The sequence below is a fragment of the Solanum verrucosum genome, unplaced genomic scaffold (genome assembly GCF_900185275.1).
Source record: "Solanum verrucosum unplaced genomic scaffold, falcon-dt-bn FXZP01000293.1, whole genome shotgun sequence".
Classification (NCBI taxonomy): Eukaryota; Viridiplantae; Streptophyta; class Magnoliopsida; order Solanales; family Solanaceae; genus Solanum; species Solanum verrucosum.
Window position 1 is genome coordinate 397211 of NW_026020620.1, and position 18017 is coordinate 415227.

The following is an 18017-nucleotide window of genomic DNA, read 5'->3' on the forward strand; positions in this document are numbered from 1 at the left end:
TTTAAGGACCAACTTTCACACCTTCTCAAAAACATATAGCTTTTAGGACCGAAATATAATCTCGTCCCAATATGTATAATTTTAGTGACGGGATTATTAACTCGTCCCTAAATGTTGATCATAAATAAGCCTTTTTCTTGTAGGGTAAGTAAGTCAATCCATATTCCAAAACGACAAGTAACGGGCATATCGAGTAGAAACAACAACCAACACACAAAAAAAACAAAAACAATTATAATGAAAGCAGCGGAAGATAAGATCAATATAATATTACAAACCAAAATGAAAGATCTAATCCCACGGCCTGGAAGTCACAAGTACAGAGCTACTAAAAAGAGTACAAGTCTCAAAAGTGGACCAAAAATACATACTTGACTCATATACAAAAGATTAGCCACAAACTATATACAGAAGGAGATAGGCTGATTCAGGATGCCATAAACCCACCCTCGATCTAAGAATATCCCTATAACATGCTTGAAATCAACGCTAACGATTGGTGCTTGGATCTGCATCAAGAAAATAGATGCAGAGAGTGTAGTATATGTCACCCCCCGAGGCTACCCCCTTGACGTAAACACGGGACCTAGGATCACGAGTGACCCCAAGCTAACCCTGAGTTGGCATATCATAGCATACTAGATAAATTTGGAAAGAGAAATACTGTGAGGAAGCTTAAAACATGATATAAACTAAAATGGGGAATACCCAATACTATCTGAATATATAAACTGTGAGTTTAATGACAACTGAAAGATCAAACTCCAAGCTAAAACTGAATCTAACTATGTCTGAAATAAGCCTCTAACTGACTAGAGATGTTGGGACATGTCCCAGCTAACTCTAGCAAAAGTGAAACTAAAAAGGAAAGACTGAATAGAAAACATGTCAATCGTCCTCAAAGAATGAGGACTCACCACTGATACTGCTTAATATGGATTGGGAACCGATCTACACGTTATTAGAATGATGAGGACCTGAACATACATCATGAGAAGATATAGCGCAGAGTATGCGTCAGTACTTGAAAGGTACTGAGCATGCAGGATAGGATAAAGTTGAACAACATATACATAACTGAAATAAAGCATATTGATCAATGATATAAGATGAACATGAAGAATATACTAAACATGTTGAATGTGAACTAAACTGAATGCAATGACCAAGTTCATAACATATTGAAACTGAATATTATACTGTAACTGATAACCTGGTCCATGCACTAGAACTGGTTGTGGGAGCTACTAATAACCGACATAAAACCACGTGAGCTAAATGTTGAGTTCGATGTATACGCCCCATCAAGAGGACCCAATATACCTTGCCAGGGGTATAGGGGTATAAAGGCATGACTGGTGTGATTACTAAATATGGTGCCCACAGAGGGGACTTATCATACGCGGGCACGTAGTTCTGGGACTATGAAGGTGACTGACCATAGTCCGATTCGATATTAAGCCTACTCCCAATAGAATGTATAAAATACAACATAGCTGAAATAAACTGGATAACTCGAATTCTGACATGCTAACTCAAAATGCAACATTAAGTACTGGTAATGAAACATTTGAAAATTGATGCATGTATATATGTATAAACTGACCTAGCAGGTGTAATTCATGAACTAAACGAATCTACACAACTAGGGTTCTTAATATCATGCAAGAATTTAGCAACATGGTTACGAAAATGTAATATTCAAATTAGGATTAATCTAACAGCTAAATCACAACAATAATATGAGGTTTTAGAAACCCTAACTCTAAACATAATTAAGGGAATTACGAATCTAATTCTAGGGACCTAATGGGTGAAAGGAACCCACTAGTGAAATCCACATACCTGGTGACGAATTCCACAAAGAAATATTTTGATTTCGGGGCTGGAACTGAGGGAAACTTGTTGCATTCTTGGAGAGGGCTTGGTCGACTCTTTCTCCTCTTTTGGTCTAAGATTTCTAAATTTTTGGTGAATGAATTGCTTAGGGTAAAGTCTGATTAAGTTACTAGACTAAAACTGACCAAAACGACGTAGTGTAGGTGTCCAACGCATAAGGGAAAGACCAAAAGACCCTTGACTTAAAGTTTGCCGAAACCACCGACGAACCGTGGACTGAACGATGGTCCGTCCTGGCAGGGCGTCGTTTAGCTTCAGAGGACAGAAATCTGGGGCCCGAACCACGTACCTGGACCACGGATCATAGTCCCACCTACAGTCCGTAGGTCCTGGCGTGATTCTGGACTCAACTGAATTTTCTGGTGTTCTGGGGAGGGAGTTGCAGGGGGCCAACCACGGACCCCACCTAAGGTCCGTAGGTGGCCTCCGTTGGTGGCACATACAACTTCTGGAATTCTGCATTTTGGTTTTGTAGATTACGGGGTGTTACAGTATAAGTACCAAAACAACATGTACCAGTAGACATCATAGGTCGACTGGGCTTGAAAATTAAAGACAATAACGAAAATCGAGAAGTAAAACAATAGGAGGTCAAACGAGCGAAGCGATGATGAAAGACTAACTATAGTGCACACGAGTCTAGGAAAGGGAAAACAGAAAGGGAAATAGCTAGCTATAACCTAATTAGACCCCCATAAGCCTAGAAGGTACAATAATGCACAATTGAAAGTAAATAAACTAAACGGACCCCCATAAGCCCGGTGAGTATATAGAAGAGTTAAGTAATCTACTAAGATAATTATGTTTAAGAGAATCCCAGAACTGCCACAACCATCCACAGACTCAAACTGCAGTAATGGAACCCCAAATAAATCAATAAAGTCACCAAGATCAGGACTCGAACCCAACAAATAGAGGTGATGCCCGAACTCGAACCGAGGTTGAAAGAGATGTGCTAGGGCCTCGAACCTAGGCTAATAAATGTATGTCAGGGCCTCGAACCGTGACTAAAGACATACAACAGGCCTTGAACCATGACTTAGAAATCGAAGTGTCTCCAAAACACACATTATTCTAACACAAACCGTAGAGAAAAATCATCATCAGAATTACTTAGGACCCACTCTAGCTCCGAATTCAAGACCCATCCAAATAGCTAAATAAGGCCCAAAATCACCAACGAACACATCCAGTCAAAACACAAAGGGGATTATGGATGAACGATCATAAGAGCTGAGTTGACGCCTAGCTAAGGTTCATTCTATTAGACACAAGTCTGCTCTAGAGGGATGTAAGTCGTCCGAAGCAACGTCAAAGAAATTTCTAAGGCCTATCGGCTCCAAAATGCAAGTCTAAGTCATTCACTAGCCTATGCCTAGGCTAAGGCAAAAAACAAGTTGATAACAACTTTATAATCAACCCAATGATAACACAATCCAAGATACAATCATGAAATTTAAAGCAGGGAAGCTTATGAACCCCAAAACTACCCAAAATAAGGCAAAGACATGAATTATAATAGCTAAAACTTATACAACCTATAAATCTATCCCAAAACTAGTTAATCAACACGAATTCACACTCACAAGCTCAATCTAAAGTCATGTAAGTCGTAGCCTACCTCAAAGCAGTTCCCGCACGCTCCAAAATCATAATTGTGGAGCTTTGCCCTTCTGATCAGCTTTTGATCACTTCCACTCTATCCAAAACACGATCACAGCGTCAATATGGACGTTTAGACACCAAAATTGCAATATTTGGAGATGTGTCCAAAATTGAGTAAGAAATACATTTGTACGACCCGCACTGGAATCCCAAAATTGACTCTACCAATGTATCCTAATTAGCTCAATAAATGTGTGCCCAAAAAATGGACACAATTCAAGCTCAGGAACTGCCTCAAACAGAACATGCCAGAAAAGATACCATGATCAACATTAAAGAGAAACTAGAGGTTTTGGGAACAAGAAATTACCTCCAAAAGGGGCCCATAACGCTATCCCAATGACCCTAACTTGAATCCCCAACAATTTTTAATAAGTAGCAACTGAAATCAGCTCAATCAAAGCCCTATAACTCAAGAAATTGTGTTTTGAATAATGAACTTCTAAGCTAAATTCGAGAGTTATAACTCAGCGATTTGGTTACTAAAAACTATTTTCCTTCTCTTAAAGCTTATTTTTCCGTCGCTACAAGTGTGCATTAGCAAAACATATTTTGCTATTTTTCAAAGTCTCTGAATGGACCCTTGAAAATTATTTGAGACCCGATAAAAATAAATCATATATGTTATACCCCACTAAATTGACATTTCAGACTCAATGAAATCGTTGAATTTCCATAAATAAAGATTGTTATGACAAAAATACTGTAACATCTCGCACCTAGATACAACTAGAAAGAGTTTAAAATCTGAAAATAATTATTTTGGAAAGAATAAGGAAATCTGGAAAATTTTGTCTAAGTTAAGAAAGTGAGTTTTGGCCATTTTCAAATAGTCATAACTCCTAGTTCAGGATTATTTAGGAGCAGTTGTTGATATAGTTGGAAATCCCTTGGAGAGATCTTTCCAACGCCGCTGAGTTTGCGCGATTTCGACATCGTATGAGTGAGATATGCCTTTCGGAAGTTGGGCTGTTGGATTGAGGAAAGTCCCAATCCGGATTTAGGGAAGGGCAAAGTAGTCTTTTCTCTAATTTATTTCCTAATTCGTTTTAGGGATTTATTGGGGTAAAAACAGAACTTAATTCAGTTTTGAAAAATTAGACTATGCTTAGGACTTGGAGAAGAGAGAAAGAAAGAAAGAACGGGAGAAGAAGGCAAGAATTCACCAAGATCATCCAAGCTTGCGAGTGGAATTCGTCGGGGGTGATCCCTATTAAGGTATGTGAGATCTTTTCATGATGGGTTAGTTCACCCACACTCCCAACTTATTTCTATTCAGAGAATGGTTGTTGATTGAATGAAAAGTTAGTGAGTTCTTGAAGAACTTTGTTGAAATTCGTTAAGTTCTTGTTGGTTGAGTTGTTGATGCTTGGGGGTAGAGTTGATTCATGTTTCCGGGCTGTTTTTCGAGTTAGATTAGTTGTGTATTGAGGGTACAATTGATCCTAAGTGTTTGGGGAAAGAACTAGGGAAGATTTGAGAGTTTAGAGATGAAAACGGAGAAGAAAAATCGAGAAAACCTGGGCAACGGGGCTGGGGCGCCGCGCCAACCAGCGCGCCCCACAGACTTCTCTGAAGTTTGGGGCCTGGCGCCCCGCGCCTCTCAGAGCGCCAAGGACACCAGTTCTCCCCATTCGTCCCCCACCTTTTTGTACTTGTTCCTTAGCAATGCACCTATGTTTCTAAGTTGATTCCAACACTCTAAGGTACATCTAAACATCATGATATCATCCCTAAACATGAGATCATGAGCCTTGAATCCATAAGGGAAAAGGGTCAAAAATACCCGTCAACTTTGGTTTATTGTTTGACTATGCCCTCGCCGTTAAAATGAAGTTATTTTTACCCCTCCCGTTACTAATTTCACCAAATTTACCCCTCAATTGGATGGAAAACCTAAATCAATTAAAATTATCCAATTTCAATTAAATAACCCAATTTTTTCTCTTTTTAATCCGAACCCGACCCATTTATACCAAATTAAAACCCCAAATCAAGCTCCGGCAATCCCCATTCATTTTCTCCGTTTTCCGGCGAAACACCACCAAAAGAACCTCCAAACGACCACCTGAAACCACCACTCAAAACCCCCAAAAACCAGAAACGACATCAAGCAGAAAACATTAACAACAAACCCATTTTCCTCTACTTTCCAGTGATGACAACAAGATCTTTCTTCTCCATTTCCGGCCAATTCCAAGCTGGAACAACATTAAGCAAACCACCCACCGTCGGAATCATTCAAACAGCCCTGAAACAGCTCTCAAACACCACCCTCTCCACGCCAAAATCCAGTGGTAAAACCACACTTCAGTCCACCAGAACCCAGACCTCCATCACCCAAGCTAAAACAACCAGCAAATGACCACCGGACCACTAGTTCTCCGACCTCCAAACAACTAATCAACCAAACCCCGACCAAAACCCCATCGAAAAACAACTGAAGCACCGCTAACAGATCAAATCAACAACACAATCAGGCGAGAATCAAGGCTGAGGTAGAGCATACTCAATCACTCCCCTCCCCTACTACTGATTACACTTTTTTCCCCTTTTTCCCCCACAAACTAATTCACATAAAAAGCTTCCACTATGCTTCTTTTTCTCCCCCTCATAGTACAAGTATAGCTATTGTTTACTTAACTCTGACAATCTGTTAATTTTTTTTAAAAAAATCTATTTATATATATTGGAACGAAAAGAGTACATACAGAGGGAAAGATAGACACCTTTTTTTTGAATAACTCAATGGTCATTCAACTTATAGGAATTAATTAGCTAATGCGATGTATCATTTGTAAACATTCATAGAGAAAAAGAAAAATGGAATTTTCTAGCATGTTTTACTTAAATTTTCTGCTTGATGTTGTTTTTGGTTTTTGGGGGTTTTGAGTGGTGGTTTCAGGTGGTCGTTTGGAGGTTCTTTTGGTGGTGTTTCGTCGGAAAACGGAGAAAATGAATGGGGATTGCCGGAGCTTAATTTGGGGTTTTAATTTGGTGAAATTAGTAACAGGAGGGGTAAAAATAACTTCATTTTAACGGCGAGGGCATAGTCAAACAATAAACCAAAGTTGACGGGTATTTTTGACCCTTTTCCCAATCCATAATCCAATTCAAGGAAAGTTAAGATCAAAGTCAAAGAAGTTAAGACTCAAGTCTAGAAGTTAAGAAGCAAGTCAAAGAAAAGTTTCTTAAAGTTTTCAAGAGTCTTTATTAAACGTTTTAACTTCGTTTTAAGGCTCAAGTTCCAAGTAAAGCAAAGAGTAAGAGTTGAGTTCATTTCTCAAAAGTTATTAGGGAACTATGTATTCCCAAAGAAGTTTATAAATGTTTTCACATTTGAGCAAAAAAAAAAGGGAACATCGATTCCAAAAGAGCCTTTGGGCTAAGCTTTGAGCAATTATCTCAAACTAAAGAAAGAGGTGTTTAAAACACGTATGAGTTAAAGTATATTTTGGGAGTAGTATTGAGCACCGAATTGGGGATGCGAGTTCATATTAACTCAAATCTCCATAAGAACCATGTTGCCAACATGGGATTTAACGGGTCATACTTTTTAGAGATCACGTAAGTTAAGCTAGTGGATCCACTAAGTTAAGTAAGGTCCTATATCAAGGCAAGGTATAGGATGGTCCTTGGGCAACGTGAGGTAAAACGTTGTATCATCACTAGGGCTCATAGTGGTGGTTGTCGGTTAAAGAATCTCCCACTAAGTTATATTATTTTTATATATAAGTAAAGTTGAGTTTGTTAATGCTTATCTTTAACAAACTAAGTTGTTTACACTATTTTACAAGCTTTATATATACTGCATGTGTCTTATTGATTTATATTGAGTTCAGTTATTCATGAGTTAAACAGAGCCAAGGTAAGTGTTCCTTTGTACACCTTTCAAGCTTAAGTTGTGGTTTAGCATTCCAACTCGCATACTCGTACATTCAATGTACTGATGTCAGTTGGCCTGCATCTTATTATGATGCAGACGCAGGTAACCAGGATCAGCATCCAACGCGCCGTTGATCCAGTTGAGCACTCCAAAGTCAGTGGTGAGCCACCCTGTATTCCGAAGGACTCTTTTATTTCGCTTTCCTAGTTTTCTTTATTAGGATGTTGTGGGGTCTGTCCCAACATCCATCTCAGTATTATAGAGGCTTCATGGACAGTTAGACAGTTAGTTTTGAGTCTCTCATCTATGTATTTGCAGATACTTTGTTTTGAGACATAAGTTGTCATTTTGGCTAAGATGTTATCATTTAAACTATTACTTGAGTTTATGTTGTTGAGTTAAATCTTCCGCTGAGTTAAGTAAGTCAGGCCAAGGGTTCGCTTGGGGCCAGCAATGGTCTTCGAGTGTCGGTCACGTCCAGGGTGTAGGCTCGGGGCGTGACAAATACCCCCTCGCCACCCCTTTCAGCCTAAAACATAACTTTCGCCTCCACATCCAAATTGCAACCTAAAAGTCTCGGGACTCTAGCAAACCACACCACTAGAGCAAACTTGATGTTCTGAAACTAATAGTGCTGACGAAAATCTCATCCGAGTCCATTTACCTAGAATGTTGACTGAAGTCGGTCCTTTGTGGAGCAAGATAAAAGTAGGAAGAACTTAAACGCAGCATGACAAGACAAGTTAAATTTAGCGGGTTAAAATTAATATTTTCCTTTTCCGTCTCGCTCAGTTTTTCATCTTGTAATTTTTACGAGCTTACTACTTTATACTTCAAACCCCCTTCACGGAGGTCTTGGCTCCGCCACTGGACCCGCCCGCATAACTTTTTAATCTTTTCTTTTTCTAGCTAAGTTTGATACTAAAAATAAAATTCATAAAATAAATTAATTTTCTCATCAAGTTGTATTAATTCAATAGGATATTGACTTAAAAAATTAATTTTTAGAGGTCAATTGGGAAACATGTAAGAAATTGTATTTTTTATTGAATCATTTTCATTTACTATCTTTAATATTTTAGTAGTTTTAAAGAAATTATCTTAATAAAGAATGCTCTATCACTCTTAATGTAAAAAGTTAAAATTAAGTTTGAACCACATAAAATATACCCGCAACCCTCCCCCTCCCCGCATTAGTTTTAAAAAATCCACTTCAACCCTCCCGGCACAACCTTAAACCCGCCCCACCCCGCATAGCCTTAAATCCACCCCGCCCTGCATCCGCCCGGCCCCATTTTAATCCCTATTTATGATTTTCTTGCACCATCACCTATATAATATACAAGTTAAATTAAAAAAATTACCTAGTTTCAGATTTTGGTTTGATTCTAAAGTCAGATACAATCTAATAGAAAACAGAGGAATGAACTAAAAGAGATAAATAACAATTTCTAAAGTTGTGCACATTGAGTTAAAGGGTTCAGTTGTGTTGTTAACGGAGAGCTTAATCCTTAAAGAGCAGCCCAAATCATGTTGAGCACTTCACCCCACTTAACAGGCGCTTCAGTGTCATCATTAAGGCACTAAGACTTAAGTCACACTAACCAATTGATAATTTGATATTTCACTTTATCTCAATTCATGCTTATAATTACTATATCCTTGGACTACACATACATATTCGTATGTTTTCCTTCATTGTGTCTTTCATCAATAAACCAACATTTTATTTGTGTTTAAAGCCCCAATAAACGTTAGATATTTTTTGCCCTTTTGGGTTCAAATTCAACATCTGAGGCTAAACAAAACCTACAACTTTCCTCATCCCTTCAAATAACTAGCAAGTACATCCCCTCAAGTTCATTTCTTGATTAGATATGATATGCAAACAATTCACGCCACGCCAAAGAAGAGAAGAGTACTTGGAAGACAATACATAAACGTGCCCTTTAATTTGGCCTCATCTAGCATTTATTCCCTCCAACTTTGGATATGCATAAGTAGACACTTAAACTTGTACATATAAAGTTGAACAAATAGACACACATGTCCTACGTGACATAATACATGTAGGACGTCATGTAGGATGGAGAATTGTCATGTAGAACGCTATATAGGACATGTATGTCTACTTTGTTCAATTATATACAAGTATAAGTTTCTACTTGTACACACCCAAAGTTGGAGGGCATAGATGTCAGTTGAGGTCAAGTTAAAGGGCATTTTTATGTATTATGCCTACTTGGAATACATAACTAGAGTACTTGTTTTTAACACATTATATGCAAACAATTCAAGCACTACAACAAGAACAATATGAAAGGACAAGTCTTGTAATACATAAGTAGGCACACAAAATGAAGGGAGGAAATTGAACAAAAATTCTCTCATAACAATAGCAATACACCTCCATCACTTATTCATCACCACAACATAATAAAAGAAAACCTGGGAGAATGCAACATGTCTGAGGATTTATCTTTAGCCTCTAAAGCGAATGTATCGGCAAAGGGATAGTAGCCATCTTCTTTACATGCGATCTGCAAAGAAAATTACACTGGTCAAAGTAATCGGAAAAAGGAGAAGTTACTCTTTTTTCTTCAAGTATGTAAAAAAGAATGACGTCTTTATATGTTTGAAACAATTTAATTTTGAACTTCTCATTTTAATGATATGTTTTTAAAGCCACATAAATGTCAAGACTAGAAATTCCAAAAGTATTCCTTCCTTTCTCAAGCTCGATCGGTGCTAATAAAAACTCCACCACATAAAATGAAATAGAGTAGGTAATAAGTTCGTATGTACTCACATAGTTTCCCCCGGTAAGAGTGCTCAAGACTTTTCCGACATGGTACTATAATGGGATATTATTCAAGCCAAGGATCTGAAGCTCGTCCCCTCCCCTCATATCTTCAATATATTCCTTAATCTTCATAGCGGAATCTTCAAGTTGAGGGCTCTCTACAAGTTTGATAATTTTCAATGAACAAATATCCCCGACACTAGGTGGAATCTCCATAAGCTTATGACATCCCCACAGTTCTAATTTCTCAAGCACGGGAAAGGATTCCTCTCCAACATCCCACATAGCAAGAGTTACTTGTTCCAACTTCAAAAATTTGAGATTCTCAAAGGTGTCTTCCTCCCCCATGTTCCATTCTCCCCCCTGGATGATTGAGGCATCAAGGATCAGCTCTTCAAGGTTGGGCAATCTCCCAATTGTTGATAGTGAATCGGATGTCAGAGGAAAGTCATGCAACCCCAATTTTTTTCAAATTCGAAGGGAAGTGAAAATCCCAGGACCAATATGTTGCTGTAGAGGGTCCACTGTCATTTGAATTTGAACTTTCAAACATTACATTGAGGAGTTCTAGTTCATCTAGCATTTCCAATTTCGGGAACCAATATCGCTCTTTTGAAAAATCCCATGATTCCTTGAGAACAAATATAAGATGTTGAAGATTGGGAAGCCTTTTGAAAATATCCTCGGTGTCTTTTGAATAGGAAAGCACGACTGTCCCTAATACTCTCAACTTCTCTAACTTTGAGTCCTCCACTATCAGAAATGGTTCATCTGTATCCAAATCAATGAAAGAACAAGCACTAATGAACAGCGCTCGCAACTTTACAAGATCCCAAATTCTCGGTAATAGTACCAAGATTGGTCCTATGTTATTCAACGACAGCATTTCTAGATTCCTGAGGTCTGAGAAAGACGAAGGCAGAGAATTAACATTTGTCCAAATGTTTAAGAACCTCAAATGATTCAACATGCATATTTCATTCAGCAAAGGACCTTTCACCATTATAAAAGATTCATTCAGGAATAACATTCTAAGAAGCCTCAAGTGTCTTATGTGACATATATCAGAAAGACTGTCGTCCAGCTTCTCTCCGGTTATCAGCAAAGAATAGAGGTGTTTACCAAAATGCCTTTCCTTTTTTTAACTGAACAGGACAAAATTGTTAAGCCCAAATAGCTCGCTGCGATAATCAATGGACACTATACTTGCCATCAAATCTGAAGAAGATGGTGGAGCACTTGAACTTATCACATCAAACAACTTCTCTTTTCTTGCTTTTATCAAACAAAAGTCATGCTCAAGATCATGAAGTCGACAAGACGGGTCATCACCTATGTCATTTAAAGCAATAACCAAGCTACTGGAAATTAAATTATCCAAATAAACATCCATCACTTCTTCCACACTCTTCATCTCTGTATGTTCCACAAATCCTTCAGCACACCATACTTCTTTCAAAAAATAGATTGGAATTTCATCGGCCTTTGGGAAACTTGCAAGGTAAAGAAAGGATGGCTTTACGTGATCTGGTAAATGTTCATAACTTAATCCAATAACCTTCAGCACTTCCACTTCACTGTTCAAAATAAAGGAATTCAAATCATTTCGAACTTCAAGCCACACAGTCATTTTCTTTTCCAAACCTGCAATGACTCCAGCAATCAGATCAGCCACCAAAGGAAGCCCTTTACAATTTTCGGCTATTTCTTTTCCAACATCAAATAGTTCATCAGGGCAACTCTCTTTTCCAAATGCCCTTTTCTCTAATAACTCCCAACTTTCTTCTGGTCTTAGCAATCGAAGGTTAATAGGATCAGTGTTGCGCTTTCCATGCAAAGCCACTTTCTTTTCTCGAGTCGTCAATATAATTCTACTTCTTTTCTCAAATTCTGGAAAAGGTTTTGTTAATTCATCCCACGTAGTATTATCCCACACATCATCTAACACAATTAGGTACCTCTTTCCAAACAGTTGTCTCTGTAGCATATCAGCAACATCAGTATCTTCACTGAACTTCAAATCTGGGCCAGTAACTTGATTCAAAATTTTATGCAACAACTTCTTCTCATCATACTCATGGCCGACTGTGCACCACACACGAATGTCGAAATGACTAGAAACTGATTTATCATTGCATACTTTGAATGCCAAAGTAGTTTTACCCGAACCTGGCATACCAGCGATCGAAATGACATCTAGATCTGCCGGTCCGCTAGTGAGCTTCCTAATTATCATGTGTGTCTCCTCCTTAAAACCGACAATTATTTTACCAGCTGTCAATGAATTTCTCTCAACTGACTTCTCGGGAGAGTTTACAACAATGAGGCTCCTGTTCTTTGGAACCTTTTCAAGTAAATGGGAGACATCTTATATGATAAGCTTGATCTTAGTTATGGTAATGGGAAGTGAGAAAATAAGATGTAAGAGACCATTATCTCTTACAATAATTGAATCAATGACATCTTTTGCCTCATATGCCACATCTAAAACACGTGTCTAAAGATCTTTATATAATTCTTGCTCAACGCCAATCAAGAAGGATCGTAGGAATTTTAGGTCTTCTTTCACCAGTTCAATTTCTTCTTTTATCAAAGCAATTGAATAAGCATTGGAATCGAACAAATCATTTAAGTGTCTGAGTAGAACATGCATGAAGAGCAGTCCATCACTGATAGGAAAGCGAAGTTGAGACATGTTTGGCGCTTTTAAGTAAACATGTTTAAGATCTGCCTTGAGGAGTGCAATTTTTTCCAGCAAGTCTAGAGTTGCACAATTTGTTTCATTGGTACTCACTTTGTTCCTTGATTTCTCTTCTAAGTCTTGAACAAGAGTCGATACCTCCCTGGTAAGTTCCCCAACACGTGCCAAGAGATCAAATAATTTGTCATGATGAATAAAGTCCGTAGGCATGTCAGTAAGAATAATCAACAGGAACTCCATCATGACGTGAATGTTTCGAGCCCCTGAAGTACTGGCGGTAGTAACATTTACCATGTGCTCGAGAAGATGAGTCAGATATTCTCTAAGAATATCCGGAATGATCTCCAGGAGCTTCTCAATGAAGAGTTCAACTGCTGCTGAAGTTGAACCTTTCAAATTTGTAAAACATATGTGCATCACCTCTAGTTCAATTGGAATAATCTTCAAATATAGATGAGCTAGCTTGAAGACTAGAGTCTTGATCACTAATTAGTTCATCCCAAAGGAAGTGTCCAACTCTCTCAGCCATACGTTGAAACTGAGGTAAGACATATTCAACAATCTCGTGCTCAACGCAGCCATTCACTATCAACCCGTGGAATTCTTTTATGTTGCCACATACATTCTGAAGAATCTCATACTTAGATAGATGATGGAGATTCAAGAAGAGGAAGTTCAACTGCTCGTCAGTCATGGTAGCACTTGATTTAGAATGATGCTGTGAGCTGATAAAATAATCAAGATTATCCCTGAGGCGAGTAACGACATGATGGATGTCGTATTTAATCCCCACGTTGGGCTCAACATCACACAAAATTGATTGAAAAAGATTCTCAACCTCTTGTCTTTTTCCAGTCATTATATCTTCAAACTCTTCCAATACGGAATGAGGTAGCTGGACGTATGTACAAATAAATGCCAGCTCCAATTGCAGTTTTTCAATTAGATTCACAACGCCAGCTTTTTGATCTTCTTCATTCTTTAACATCTCCATGAAATCCAGAACATCGACAACATCCTTGCGAATAGCAGAAAATGACAACTGCCAAATGACCAAATGTTATATCAAATTTTCATAGCAAACATATCTACCATGAAATATTTTATTTTATCTCTTTTATAGATTCACAGCACCAGCATTTTTTCTCTCAATTTATCTCCTCGATTTCCTCTACCTCCAACGGCAAGGTGTGTTCCTCCTATGTATCTCAAAATTGTTTTTAAACCTTCTTAATCATTAATCACAAATTCCGTACAAGATTCTAACATCAAATCCTCCTCCTATCTCTAAGGAAACCAAAAACTCAATTCTAGGATTCAAAACTTGATTTTGATCAAGAGTTCAAGACCGATCATCTATCAAAGAAATTATACTTCCTTCCACATCAAGGTAAACACACTCTTATGATTTCATAGTGATTCTAACATATGCTCAGGTATTCATAGAACGAATCTACCATCAATACCTATGGTTTCTAAGAGAACTCATCTCAAGGTTCAAGAATGAACTTTCGGGATTCTTCTTGAACGTTAGGATTTTCACTGGAGAAGTTCAAGGTAAGTAAGTATATCTCTATGGAAACATCCTTGTTCCTCCCCACTATACGTAATTCGTGTCTACGTTTCTCTTCAGTGTTTAAGCATGAAATTCTATGTCTTGCTCATGGCGAATCTTTATGAACTCATGAATCTCTATGATATCATCCGTTCTCTATGGTATTCTTATTCCTAGAATATATTCGTTTTCACCCTGAGATTTCAAAAGGCATGAACTGTGATTGTATGAGCTTTATGATTTATGACACCATTTACATGATTTCAAATTATGAACTTCAAGAGTTTTGCATTATAATGCACATTAAATGAACTATTATTTATGAGCTTTTATGCATTATGAACAAGATACGAAGGGAGTTAAATGGTTAACTAAGAAGGCATAACTCTTTATGACATGTTTGAAACGACCTAACACATAAATCTGTCATGTCATTTAACTTGACCTCATTTTACACTTTATGTCTTCCAACTTTAAGTGTGCATAAATAGACACTTAAACTTGTATAAAGTTAAACAAATAGACATACACATCCTCTGTGGCATCCTACATGGAAATTTGTGTCATATATAGTGTCCTACATGTATTATGCCACATAAAACTCATGTGTCTACGATAATTGTTGTTAATATTTCAGTGAATTTAGTGAGACAAAAAATAGGTTGTAGAATTATAAAGATACACAAGTAAAGTTCATTGATCATGGGTGAAATTAATTTTATATTAACAAAATTTATAACTTTATAAATTTATATTTATGTCATTCTCGTGACACAAAGTGTTTATTCTTGCCATTATTTATTTTATTTTATTAATAGAAAATATAACTAATTTTGGCATAATTCAACAAGAAAAGGGTCCATAATCCATATCACTAATTAAATCATCCAAATTTAAAAACCCCACCCAAATTCTACAGTAATTTGTTTCGAATTTTGATTAGCTTGATTGGGGATTACTTTCAGGTTGACTTTGTATTTTATGGATTAGAACAAAGATAATTCGTGCAAGTAAATATAATTAGTTAAATATAATAAGTATTTTATGGCATACCTCTAAGTTGCTTGCCTCCCCTTTCTCTTTTTCCATGACAGTTGTCTTTCAAATTCTTCAGATCTAATGTAGATAAGAAGTTTATGAGGAGAAGAAAGAAGCATAAAACTTCACTAGGTGCGAGCTAGTAGCTTGCATGTGGATTCAGTCAGTCGAATTCAGTAGATTTTGCTTAAACAATATATTTGTGTTAATAAATTCATTATATATGTACAATTATTAAATTTAGAATTCAGTTATTTCGTATCAAAAAATGTACATTTTTAGTTATTAGATACTAACCTTTTTAGTTGATGAAAAATCTGATATGGCTCCTCTATGTTTTTTTTTTGTTTTTTTTTTTTGTGTATCACTATAATCCTCTCCTTTCCTTCCAACCAACTATTAGCTTGATAAAATTTGTGTGGAGCAGAAGATAGGACACATTGATGTTAGTAAGAAAATGACAAAAAAAAAATAATGTATGAACGAGTCAATTAACTTTATATATATAAATTTTTCTAATATGATATAATTTAATAATTAGTTTTTATATATTTTATAACATTATGGTTTTGTGTAGGAATAAATGATAAATTAACTTCGGATTTTGAGGCTTCTTACTTTTAATTAGGGGTGTTCACGGGTCGGTTTGGATTGGTTATTGGTTAAAATCAAAAGCAAACCAACTTAATCGGTTTTAAAATTATCAAAATCAAACCAAACCAAATATTATATACATTTATCGGTTTGGTGGTTATCGGTTTTGGTTGAATTGGTTCGATTATTCAGTTATTAAAAATACACAAAAATAAAAGAAATAATTCATTCAATTGTGAAAAAAGTGACAACAATTCATTCAAAACGAAAAATAGTTAGAATAACTTAAATTACTGAACTTTCGATTACTAAATTTACTATCAATAAAGCTTTAAAATTCAATATATTGGCCTAGAAGGAAGAGACAATAACATTTTCAGTCCCACAAAGAATTGTCATAGACACTCATATACATGAAATCAATAAGATAAATGTTTCATCTTGGACATTTTTGCTTTTAATAAGTAAATTATAAAGAAATTTTAATGAAAATATGTATAAGATCTTTAAAATTATTTATAAAATAAATATATTAAGTATGCATATTAATAAAATATATGTATATATTTCATCGGTTCGGTTCGGTTATTTCCATAACCAAACCAAATACTATCGGTTTTCAAAAATCTAAAACCAAACCAAATCAAGCCCAAATAAAATCGGTTTTATTTTATCGATTTGGTTTGATTTTTTGGTTTGGATTGGTTTTTATCCAAACCATGAACACCCCTACTTTTAATATAGTACATACTAATTTTTCAACATGTGCAATTGAGTCAAATAATATATGATTTTTAAAATAATAAACTATTATTAAAATAAATTTTTGACTAAATATTTGTACACGAAAAATAAATATAAATTTGGCTCACCTAAATTTCTGAAAGTATTAAATTCATATAAAGAGTAATCAAACAAAGTCGGTTGACTTTATATTTCAGAAGTATTTATTTGAAGGGTAATTATAAAAGGGAAAAGAGACATAAATTCACTCTTCAACCTGTTTCAAAAAATCAACTATATGCTTAAACTATCATAACATTTATAATATATTTGTATTATTAAAATTAAATTTTTTTAGCCCCTGAAACATATAGCATCGCTCTCACAATGAAAAAATATCACTCTTGCGTCACATTAATGCCACCTCACTGCTACATCAAATGTTATGTCAGATTTCTAATAAGATTCTCCATGTTATTCAATTGTTTCTTCTTCTGAACACCGCCATGGAACCACTATCAGTGTCACCATATTAGTACCAAATTAATATAATTCACCATAAAAATCAAAATAGCCACCACGAATCAAACCCACCATTGAAATCACACTCCATCATTCCCACAAAATTATGAAGATCCACCACAAAATTCAACACCTATTAACTAATTTGTCACCATCACCATCAAAAGGTACAAATCCACCACCGAATATCACCATTACCATTTTTAATATGTAGTTCACTTTCAATTCCCACTTTTTTACCACCCATCACCAGTAAATTCATCATTATATTTTTTTAAAACTCAATCATTACTTTTATCAATTACCAATAAAGTCGAAAAGAAAAATCAAACATAATGTAAATGGTGAAATCAAATAAGTATTAAAATAGAATATGTTGGGGGAAGGGAGGTGGGAGAGGATGGAAATCAAATATAGAAAATGATGGGAAAAAAAAATTAAAGAAGAAGAAGACAGGCGTGGGTTGGGGGATAGGGCGGTGCGTAGAAAGAAGATTTTGATTATTTTTTATTAGACACGTTTTTTGTCACGTCAATTGAAGGGGCAAATTTTTTTATTTTTGAATAGTAAAAATGTGTAATCAATAGTCATTATAATTGAAGCGTGTAATTAATTTTTCGGGATAACTTCA

General features: G+C 36.1%; 1 pseudogene; it reads right to left on the bottom strand.

The window, feature by feature from the left end:
* Positions 1-10304: 10304 nt before the first annotated feature.
* Positions 10305-13984, bottom strand: LOC125811385 (putative late blight resistance protein homolog R1A-3; annotated as a pseudogene).
* Between the last annotated feature and the right edge of the window lie 4033 nt (positions 13985-18017).